The sequence below is a fragment of the Solanum dulcamara genome, chromosome 6 (assembly GCF_947179165.1).
Source record: "Solanum dulcamara chromosome 6, daSolDulc1.2, whole genome shotgun sequence".
In the NCBI taxonomy this organism is placed as follows: domain Eukaryota; kingdom Viridiplantae; phylum Streptophyta; class Magnoliopsida; order Solanales; family Solanaceae; genus Solanum; species Solanum dulcamara.
In genome coordinates, this window is record NC_077242.1 from 20759024 (window position 1) to 20770096 (window position 11073).

Here is an 11073-nt window from a genome sequence, read left to right on the forward strand (position 1 = left end):
CTATCTTAGCTGAGAGGGTCTATAGAAATTGTACTGTGTCAATCTATCATAGGGATACCATGGCTGACTTAGTTGAGTTGGACATGGTTGATTTTGATGTGATTCTTGGTATGGACTGGCTTTATTCTTGTTATGCTTCAGTTGATTGTAGGACCCGAATTGTCAAGTTTCAATTTCCAAACGAGCCTATCTTAGAATGGAAGGGGAATTCTGTAGTGCCTAGGGGTAAATTTATTTCCTACCTTAAGGCTAGAAAATTAATCTCTAAGGGATGTATATATCACATAGTCCGAGTCAAAAATATTAATGATCAGACTCCATCTCTTGAATCAGTTCCCATTGTGAATGAGTTTCCTGAAGTCTTTCCTGAGGATCTACCCGGAATCCCTCCTGATAGAGAGATAGACTTTGGTATTGATGTCCTTCCTGATACACAACCTATCTCCATTCCTCCTTATAGGATGGCTCCTGCTGAGTTGAAAGAGTTGAAAGAACAACTGAAAGACCTCCTAGATAAGGGGTTTATTAGGCCAAGTGTCTCACCTTGGGGCGCTCCTGTCCTATTCGTGCGAAAGAAAGATGGGTCCCTTAGAATGTGCATTGATTACCGACAACTAAACAAGGTCACCATTAAAAACAAGTACCCTCTCCCCAGAATAGATGATTTATTTGACCAACTTCAGGGTGCCACATGTTTCTCTAAGATAGACCTCAGATCAGGCTATCACCAGTTGAAAGTGAGAGAATGTGACATCCCGAAGACGGCTTTTCGAACCCGCTATGGTCATTTTGAGTTTCTTGTTATGTCCTTTGGATTGACAAATGCTCCAGCAGCTTTTATGGACCTCATGAACCGAGTATTCAAGCCATACCTAGATACGTTTGTAATTGTCTTCATCGATGATATTTTGGTCTACTCTAGAAGTAAGAGTGAGCATGCTAATCACCTTAGGATTGTCCTTCAAACTCTTAAGGAGGAGGGGTTGTATGCTAAGTTTTCAAAGTGTGAGTTTTGGCTTGAGTCTGTAGCATTCCTAGGCCATATTATATCTGGGGATGGAATCCAAGTTGATACTCAAAAGATTGAGGCAGTTAAGAACTGGCCCCGACCCACCTCTCCAACCGACATAAGGAGTTTCTTAGGTTTGGCTGGTTACTACAGAAGGTTTGTTGAGGGATTTTCATCCATATCCTCACCATTGACTAAGTTGACTCAGAAGAAGGCTAAGTTTCAATGGTCTGATGCTTGTGAGAAAAGTTTTCAAGAGTTGAAAGCTAGATTGACTACTGCTCCAGTACTATCCCTACCCGAAGGAACGGATGGTTTTGTAACCTATTGTGATGCTTCAAGAGTTGGGTTGGGATGTGTATTGATGCAGAAAGGTAAGGTCATTGCCTATGCCTCCAGGCAACTTAAGACTCATGAGAGAAACTACCCCACTCATGACCTTGAGTTGGCAGCTGTGGTATTTGTTCTTAAGATCTGGCGTCACTATCTTTATGGTGTACATGTGGATGTGTTCACAGACCATAAGAGCTTACAATATGTATTCAGCCAGAAGGAGCTGAATTTGAGGCAGAGGAGATGGCTAGAGTTGCTCAAGGATTATGACATGAGCATTCTCTACCACCCAGGTAAAGCAAATGTAGTTGCTGATGCTCTTAGCAGGTTATCTATGGGGAGTACAACTCATGTGGAAGAGGAAAAGAAGGAGTTGGCAAAGGAAGTGCATAGACTTGCGCGTTTGGGAGTTCAACTTATTGACTCTAGTGAGGGTGGTATAATAGTACGAAATGGAGCTGAATCATCTCTAGTTGCAGAGGTGAAAGAGAAACAAGATCAGGATCCCATTCTTCTTCAACTGAAGGATGAGGTTCACAAGCAGAAGGTAATGGCTTTTACCAAAGGGGGAGATAGAGTGTTGAGATATCAAGGAAGATTATGTGTTCCAAGTGTTGATGGTATTCGAGAGAGAATCATGGAAGAAGCCCATAATTCCAAGTATTCCATCCATCCAGGTTCAACAAAGATGTATCATGACTTGAGAGAAGTATACTGGTGGAGTGGAATGAAGAGAGATATAGCAGAGTTTGTGTCCAAGTGCCCAAACTGCCAACAAGTTAAAGTTGAGCACCAAAGGCCTTGTGGAGTGGCTCAGAATATAGAGATCCCAGAATGGAAGTGGGAAATGATCAATATGGACTTCATTACCGGTTTACCACGAACCCGCAAACAACATGACTCTATTTGGGTGATTGTGGATAGGATGACCAAATCGGCACATTTCTTGCCAGTGAAGACTACCAACACTGCAGAGGATTATGCCAAAATGTATCTTAGAGAGATTGTTAGACTGCATGGAGTTCCTTTGTCTATCATCTCTGATAGGGGAGCTCAATTTACTGCTCAATTTTGGAAGTCATTTCAGAAGGGTTTGGGTTCAAGAGTGAACCTTAGTACTGCTTTTCATCCGCAAACAGATGGCCAGGCAGAGCGTACGATACAGACTTTGGAGGATATGTTAAGAGCCTGTGTCATTGACTTCAAAGGTAATTGGGATGATCATTTACCCCTTATTGAGTTTGCATATAATAATAGTTTCCATTCGAGTATTCAAATGGCTCCTTATGAAGCTCTATATGGGAGGAGATGTAGATCACCAATTGGTTGGTTCGAAGTTGGTGAAGCTGAGTTGATTGGACCAGACTTGGTTCACCAAGCTATGGAGAAGGTGAAAACCATCCAAGAAAGGTTGAGGACAGCTCAGAGTCGCCAAAAATCCTACACTGATGTTAGGAGGAGAGATTTGGAGTTCGAAGTGTACGATTGGGTATACTTGAAAGTTTCACCCATGAAGGGTGTGATGAGATTTGGAAAGAAAGGAAAGCTTAGTCCTCGCTACATTGGTCCTTATCAGATTATGAGGAGGGTAGGTAACGTAGCCTATGAATTGGAGTTGCCCCCAGAATTAGTTGCTATTCATCCCGTGTTTCACATCTCTATGCTTAAGAAGTGTTTGGGAGATCCTTCACTTGTTGTCCCAGCTGAGAGCATTGGAGTGAAAGAGAGTTTGAGTTATGAAGAGATTCCAGTTCAGATTCTTGATCGTCAGGTTCGCAAATTAAGAACTAAGGAAGTAGCATCTGTCAAAGTCCTGTGGCGAAATCAATTTGTTGAAGAGGCTACATGGGAAGCTGAAGAAGATATGAAGGCTAAATATCCTCATCTATTTGTGCCTTCCGATGATGATGTTCAAGGTAATATTCCTTACTCCAACCTTTGAGTCGATGTATATTCTTGAATTTTAGTAATGGAGTTTATGAGAAATTGATGTCTTGATGATACTCATTCTTGATGTCTCCTAGTTTCATCTTCATTCGAGGACGAATGATTCCAAGGGGGAGATATTGTAACACCCCATAAATATTATTGATTCATGGATCCTTTCTTTCATGAAGTCCAAATAAATTATCAAAGTTTTCTATTTAATTCAAGCATGAAACTTTATGGATTTTTCATATCATAATTCCAAATGCATAGATTATTAAATATATGAAATTTAATTACCTATCTTATATTAACTTATATTGGCTTTTAAATGCATTAAATTGTTGATTTATCAAAAGTCCTTATATGAAGGCATGAAAAGATTTTGATCATGTTCTAAAGTATTTTGATCATGTTCTAAAGTATTTTGATCATGTTCTAAAAGTATTTTGATCATGTTCTCTCATGCCTAAAGATTTTGATCATGTTCTAAAGTATTTTGATCATGTTCTAAAAGTATTTTGATCATGTTCTAAAGAAATTTGATCATGTTCTAAAGTATTTTGATCATGTTCTAAAAGTATTTTGATTATGTTCTCTCATGCCTAAAGTAATTTGGGCATAACTTTTCATAGGATGGTCCAAATTAGGTGATTCAAATTTCTGAATAACCACAACATCATTACCTACAACTTTCATGAAGAACATATCTTAAGATTCGGATTTTAAGTAGATCAAATAAATTGATCTTTGCAAGACATAGTGCTGTGACGGAATGGAGTGTTTGTAGAATAAAATTCATATCTCGATGTAGAATGCTCCAAATTGGATGATTCTTGAACTAACTGAAACTAGACTTCTATATCTACAATTCTTATGAAGACACCAAATCCTAATAAGGAATTTATCTTATTCAAACGTAGCTTCGAAAACAGATATTCCGTTAAAAGAGATTTCATCTCACCTACCATAGAAAGATCTAGAACCATTTGACATCATCCATGACATCAAAATTCTCCATTGAATTTTCAAGATCATCCTTTATGATTATGTTTATTTATTGTTAGGTCCCTCCTCCACACCTATAAATACCCACCTTATTTCCTCATTTTATTCACCAAGCTTTCTTAAGCAACTCTTCTCTCTATATACTTCTTTACTCCTTCTCAAATATAGTTTTAGTTTTAGTAGTATAAAAATACTACTCTAGTGATTCTTATACTCCGGGTAGTACACAAAATAAATCGGCGAGAAGAAAAGGCTAGGGGTCCAAGAGTGTTCCAATTCGAAGTAAAGCTTCCGATTTAAGGTATGTAAGGCTTTCATAGCATCGGATTGAGTTCGTCCATGCGCCCAATATTTAAATTCATTATAATTGAGTTATAGTTGAGTTTTATCCAAATCGTGAATTCTAAATGAAATAATTCTTCTCCTATTGAGTTAGATATATTTATGCATTAATATTATTATTATTATTGTTATCTCTCATATTATTGGAATTATTGTTCATGGCTACTTTCCCATGAATCCTAATTGATTTGATGTTCATGAATATTTTTACACATATTTTGAGTAAAGATGTTGGCTTTTTAATATTTTCATTGATAAAAAGAGTGATATGAATTAATACTATATATGTATTTTATTGAGTTTTGAAAGAGCAAAAGAATTGAGTTTAAATGATTTTTTGAGTAAATGATGTTTTGAGCAAGATGTTTTGATGAGATGTAAATGATGTTTTCGAAGTATAATAATTGATGAAGAGGTAATAAGATGAGTTTGATAATTTAAATTAAAGTCCAATGAGACTAGATGATGAGTTTAATATGAGCACATATTTTGGGAGTAGTATTGAGCACCGAGTTGGGTAAGAGTTTAATTGACTCAAACCCCAGAACTACGTAGCCAGCGTAGGATGGAGGCTATGCCTCTTAAGTCCCAAAAAGAGGACTTTGATGAGTGGATCCAAGATGGTGATGTCCTTTACCCTGGCAAGGTATTGGATGGATGTGGCAACGACATCGCTTCGTTGTATCATCGCTAGCTCATAAGTGATGGTTGTCGGTTAGAGAAACTCCCAATTGAGTAAGCATTGCTTGTTACTATTATTTTTATTATTATATTTTAAACTTGCATTACATATTGATGTTGAGATGATGTTGAGTTCTGAGCTGAGTTTTCTTGAGAGAAGTTTCTTGATATTTGTCCTTACCTTCCTGCCATTTTACATACTCGTACATTCCACGTACTGACGTCATTCGACCTGCATCGTTTTATGATGCAGATACAGGTGTTAGAGATCCTCAACAGGCGCTTCGTTGAAGATCATTATTTTTCAGCTATTTGGTGAGTCCTTCTTATATTCGGAGGAACTCTTTATCCTTTAAGTATTGTTGAGTATTATGTTTCTTTTAAGGTAGCCATGGATATGTCATTGGCACCATCTAAGAGTATTAGAGGCTTCATAGACAAAGTTTAATGATGTAATTGGAGTAGTTCTCCTTTGAAACTACTTCTTCAAAAAAAAAACATTTCTTCTTTCATTAGATGTTGTTAATGGAGAGCCCATATAAGTATTCTTATTAAATCTTCCGCTGATGATTGAATAAGTGATGAGACCAAGTGGTTCTCTCAGAGGCCAGAGATGGTTTCTGAGTGCCGGCCACGCCTAGGGTACCCTCTCGGGGCGTGACAGTTTTATTTCAAATAAAATTCAAAACTCCTTGCCAACATATTATTGTGGTAAAATGATTTAAAATTACTCCAAAAGATTACCTATTCACTTTAAACCCCGCACAACCCAGCATGGTGATATAGAATATCAAAATAAACTGATTTTTCCAAAAAATACTCCATTACTTCAATACGGTATGGATTGGGACAACCCTCAAATAATAAATAAATAATCTAACAACTTGTTAGAATATCAAATAACTTTTAATAAATTAGAAGAAAGTTTAGACATGATTAAACAAAAGCTAGAACAATGCTTTTCAGAAAATCCTTTAGAATTTTAGGATAAAAATAAGATAGAAGCTAAGTTAGAAATAAAAGATAAAGATAAAGTTGTTAGAGTAAAACCAATGAGATACAACCCCAATGACCAAGAAGAATTCCAAAGACAGATTAAAGAATTATTAAATCTTAGAATAATAAGACCTAGTAACTCCCCTCATAGCTCACCAACTTTTATGGTTAGAAACCATGCAGAGATAGTACGAAATAAACCAAGGATGGTTATTAATTATAAAAAATTAAATGATAATACTATATTTGATGGATATTTCCTACCACATAAAGAAAGCCTAATTAATAGAACTACTAACAAAAAGATATTTTCTAAGTTTGATTGTAAAAGCGGATTTTGGCAAATAAAAATAAATAAAGATAGTATTCATTATACTGCATTCTCTACCCCGCAAGGGCAATATGAATGGTTAGTTATGCCATTTGGATTAAAAAATGCCCCTCAGATATTTTAAAGAAAAATGGATAATATCTTTAAAGATTATGAATATATATTTGTCTACGTTGATGATATTTTAGTTTTGTCTGATAGTCTTGAAGAACCCTAAATAAGTTTACTAACTTATACTTAAAAAAATGGATTAGCACTTTCTAAAAAGAAAGCAAGCTTATTAAAAAATGAGATAGAATTTTTAGGATTGATAATTGACGGAAATGGTATAAAATTACAAAGCCATATCGTCGAAAAAATATCTATTTTCCCAGATAAATTAGTCGATAAAAAGCAAGTACAAAGCTTTTTAGAAATACTTAACTATGCTTCGGATTATATTCAGAATTTGACTGAATTAAGAAAGCCATTTCAAGAATTATTAAAAAAGGATAAGAGCTTTGAATTTAATAAAGTCTTAATGAAAAAGATAAAAGATATTAAATCTATTTGTAAAAACTTACCAAAATTACAATTACCAAAAGATAGTGATGATTTAATTTTAGAAACAGATGCTTCAGAATAGTGTTGGAGTGGAGTATTAAAAAAGATAGATTATGATCTTAATAAAAATAAGATAGGAGAAAGTTTATGTAGATATTGTTCCGGAACCTTTTCAGATACACAAACTAGATATCATATTAATGAAAAAGAATTGTTAGACGTAGTAAAAAGTTGTCAAAAATTATATTACTTTTTACTACCAAAACGATTTACTCTTAGAACTGATAATACCCAAGTAAAGACTTTTGTTTATAATAATCTTCCGTCAAAACTGGAATATAAACAATTTATCAGATGGCAAATGCTTTTGTCTAAATATTCCTTTGATATTAAAATTATTCGCTCTAATAAAAATCTTGCAGCAGATTTCCTCACAAGAGATGGACAAAGATATTAAGCAACATATGATGATATATCTGGAAGATATCAATAAATGCTTTAACGATATTCAGACTACAGTCTCAGATATTATCAAAATTGCCAATTTCGACTGTGATCCCAAGATTGCTGATAAATTAATCAGCCTATGTGCAAAGATAACGTCCAAAGTCGGATAATATGGAGATAATTACGATATGATCAACAGCCTGATCAAAATTAAAAAATCTGGTACTACTACTACTACTAATGATAAATATGTACAAATGTTTTTTAGGCCTCAAAAGCCTTCAAAAGGAATATCGATTGAATCAATTGAAGAAAGATTAAATGCACTACAACCCCAGGTTGAAGGACAAGAAATGATAATGAGAGATTTATTTTCTCTCAAAAATACTTCTACAAAATATGTTGATTTTGGAGGAATTTATCCTCGAATTAATTATCTGCAAGACTCCTCTCCTCAAGAGATTAGATATTGGTATAATTTCGGAGCAATCAATTCGATATACCTAACTACTCCTAATTTTACCGAAATTGATAGACTCCCTAGATGGATAAAAAATGGTGTGCATGATTATTACCTAAACAATCCAACTATCACCCCAAAAGATACACTGGTTCTTAAATTCTTCTCAGCAGGACCAGATTATTTTAAAGAAGAAAGATACCCAGCCTATCATTTAATCCAGTTGGGAAAATCAACCGATTTTTATATTTCTCAAAATGATAAAACTACTAAAGAATTTAATAAATTCACTGAAAATGATATTCATTATCGAAGAGCCATAGGACTCAGGATAATTCTACAAGGAATAGATAGTTGTTCTAAAAAAGATTTCAGGACCTATGGAGGAGAAAAAATACACTCCTCAGTCATGATAGCACCAGCAAGAAATACTCCACCAGCTGCTGCCCGATATTTACAAACAAAATATAATATGATAGAAAAAGGAATTTTGAAATCAAGCCCTCAGGCTCAAAAAAGATTATGCCAGCTCAGGCAGCATGCAAAGGGTACTTGTGACTTTTGTTCCACGAGAAAGGAAAAAATGATAGAAGATGCAATGTCCACATCATCGGAATAAAGTTCTGACGCGTGGAAAAAGAGATAAGGATCAAGATGTAGAAGATAAGGATTCATTTGGTAAGATAGAGACACTTTTGTCATTTTGTAAATAATGATAAGTGGTTCTATTATCTTGTCTACTTTTAAAAATGGAAGAAAAAGAGGAAAAGATAAGGAAAGAAGATACGTATGATAAAAGAGAAGACCAAGAGGATGATAGCGACATATATCTAACCGATAGAGACTTTTTGTCATTTTGTAATAATGTTTGAAAAGATAGAATAGTATATGTAGAAGATAAAGATGACACTTGTATCATTTTGTAGGAAAAAGTCATTTTGTAAGTTTTGTCTTCTTTTAATTATGTAAGTAGGTCACTGTCTGGTTATTTTAAAATTTTGAAGTTCGTATTTGAAGTCCGTCTCCTTCGTCTATAAAAGGAGACAGTTTGTAAACGAAAAGGGCATTGACTCTTGAAGCCTCTCTCTTTGTAATATATCCCTAGTTTACCAGATATGAATAATAACTAAAAAGTTTGTGAGTATTTTCTGGAGCAAAATTTTATTATTTCTGTTATAATTACTTTTCTTTTATAAAAAGAATAGTCTCTCCTTCCATATCACCCTTACGTCTTAGAGTAGAAAACAAACTAAGGCTATGTTGTGTTATGCTGAAGGAATGTCAGAGAAGTTACCTGTTTTCAGGTTGAGATTGTAATATCCAGTAAAAAGTCTTGACGGATACCCAATATAATTTTGGTCAAAACGGGACAGGTATGGAAGCGTGTTGGACCCTTATCTTTTTATTCAAGTTAAGATATTATGCTGTTATAATATCCTATTGCTTTGGAAAATTACTCTAATTCAAAAATTATGTTAACTTTAGACATAACATATTCCTCCTCAGGAGGCTTAATTTTACTTGTTAAACAAGACGATAATATTATTAGATATGAAAATATACCTACCCAGATACTTGACTTATCGAACCAGCGATTTTCTGGACCCCCTCTCCCCGTTGAAGAAATTGTTATTATTATTGTTATTATTATTATTATTAATATTATTATTATTGTTATTATCATTATCGTTATTATTATTATTGTTATTATTATTGCTATTATTATTATTATTGTTATTGTTATTATTATTATTATTGTTATTATTATTATTGTTATTATTATTATTGTTATTGTTATTATTATTGTTATTGTTGTTATTATTATTATTATTATTATTTTTATTTTTATTTTTATTGTTATTGTTATTATTATTATTATTATTATTGTTATTATTATTATTATTATTATTGTTATTATCATTATCGTTATTATTATTATTGTTATTATTATTGCTATTATTATTATTATTGTTATTGTTATTGTTATTATTATTATTATTGTTATTATTATTATTGTTATTATTATTGTTATTGTTATTATTATTGTTATTGTTGTTATTATTATTGTTATTATTATTGTTAAAACGATAGCTTTTGAACGCCTTTATGCTGAACTAGAAGAAAAAGGTGGGGATAGGAAATTGTTCAAGCTAGCCAGGGCGCGGGAGAGAAGGGAACGCGATGTGGATCAAGTGAAGTGCATTAAGGACGAGCATGGAAAAGTATTGGTAGAAGAGACTCTCATTAAACAGAGGTGGCAGTCATACTTCCATAAACTCTTGAATGACGTAGGGGACAGAGACTTTGTGTTGGGAGATTTGGAACATACAGAGAGGCGTCGCAATTTTGGATATTGCAGGAGTATTAAGGTCGAAGAGGTTAAGGGTGTTGTTCGTAGGATGCGCTGGGGAAGAGCAACCGGACCTGACGAGATTCCTGGGGAATTTTGGAAGAGCGCCAGCTTGGTAGGTTTGGAGTGGCTGACTAGGTTATTTAATGTCATCTTTAAAACGGCAACGATGCCCGAAGAATGGAGGTCGAGCGTAATGATCCCTCTATACAAAAACAAAGGGGATATCCAGAGTTGCAACAACTATAGAGGTATCAAGTTACTAAGCCACACTATGAAAGTGTGGGAAAGAGTGGTGGAGATGAGGGTGAGGAGAGACGTGTCTATTTCAGAGAACCAGTTCGGATTTATGCCGGGATGCTCAACTACAGAAGCCATCCATCTTATGAGGAGACTGGTGGAGCAATATAGGGAGAGGAAGAGGGACTTGCATATGATATTCATCGACTTAGAAAAGGCCTACGATAAAGTTCTAAGAGAGATACTATGGAAATGTTTGGAGGCTAAAGATGTACCTGTGGCATACATTAGGGTGATCAAGGACATGTATGAGAGAGACAAAACCAGGGTAAGGATAGTAGGAGGGGACTCAGAGCATTTCCCAGTTGGGATGGGGTTGCATCAAGGATCAGCTCTAAGTCCATTTT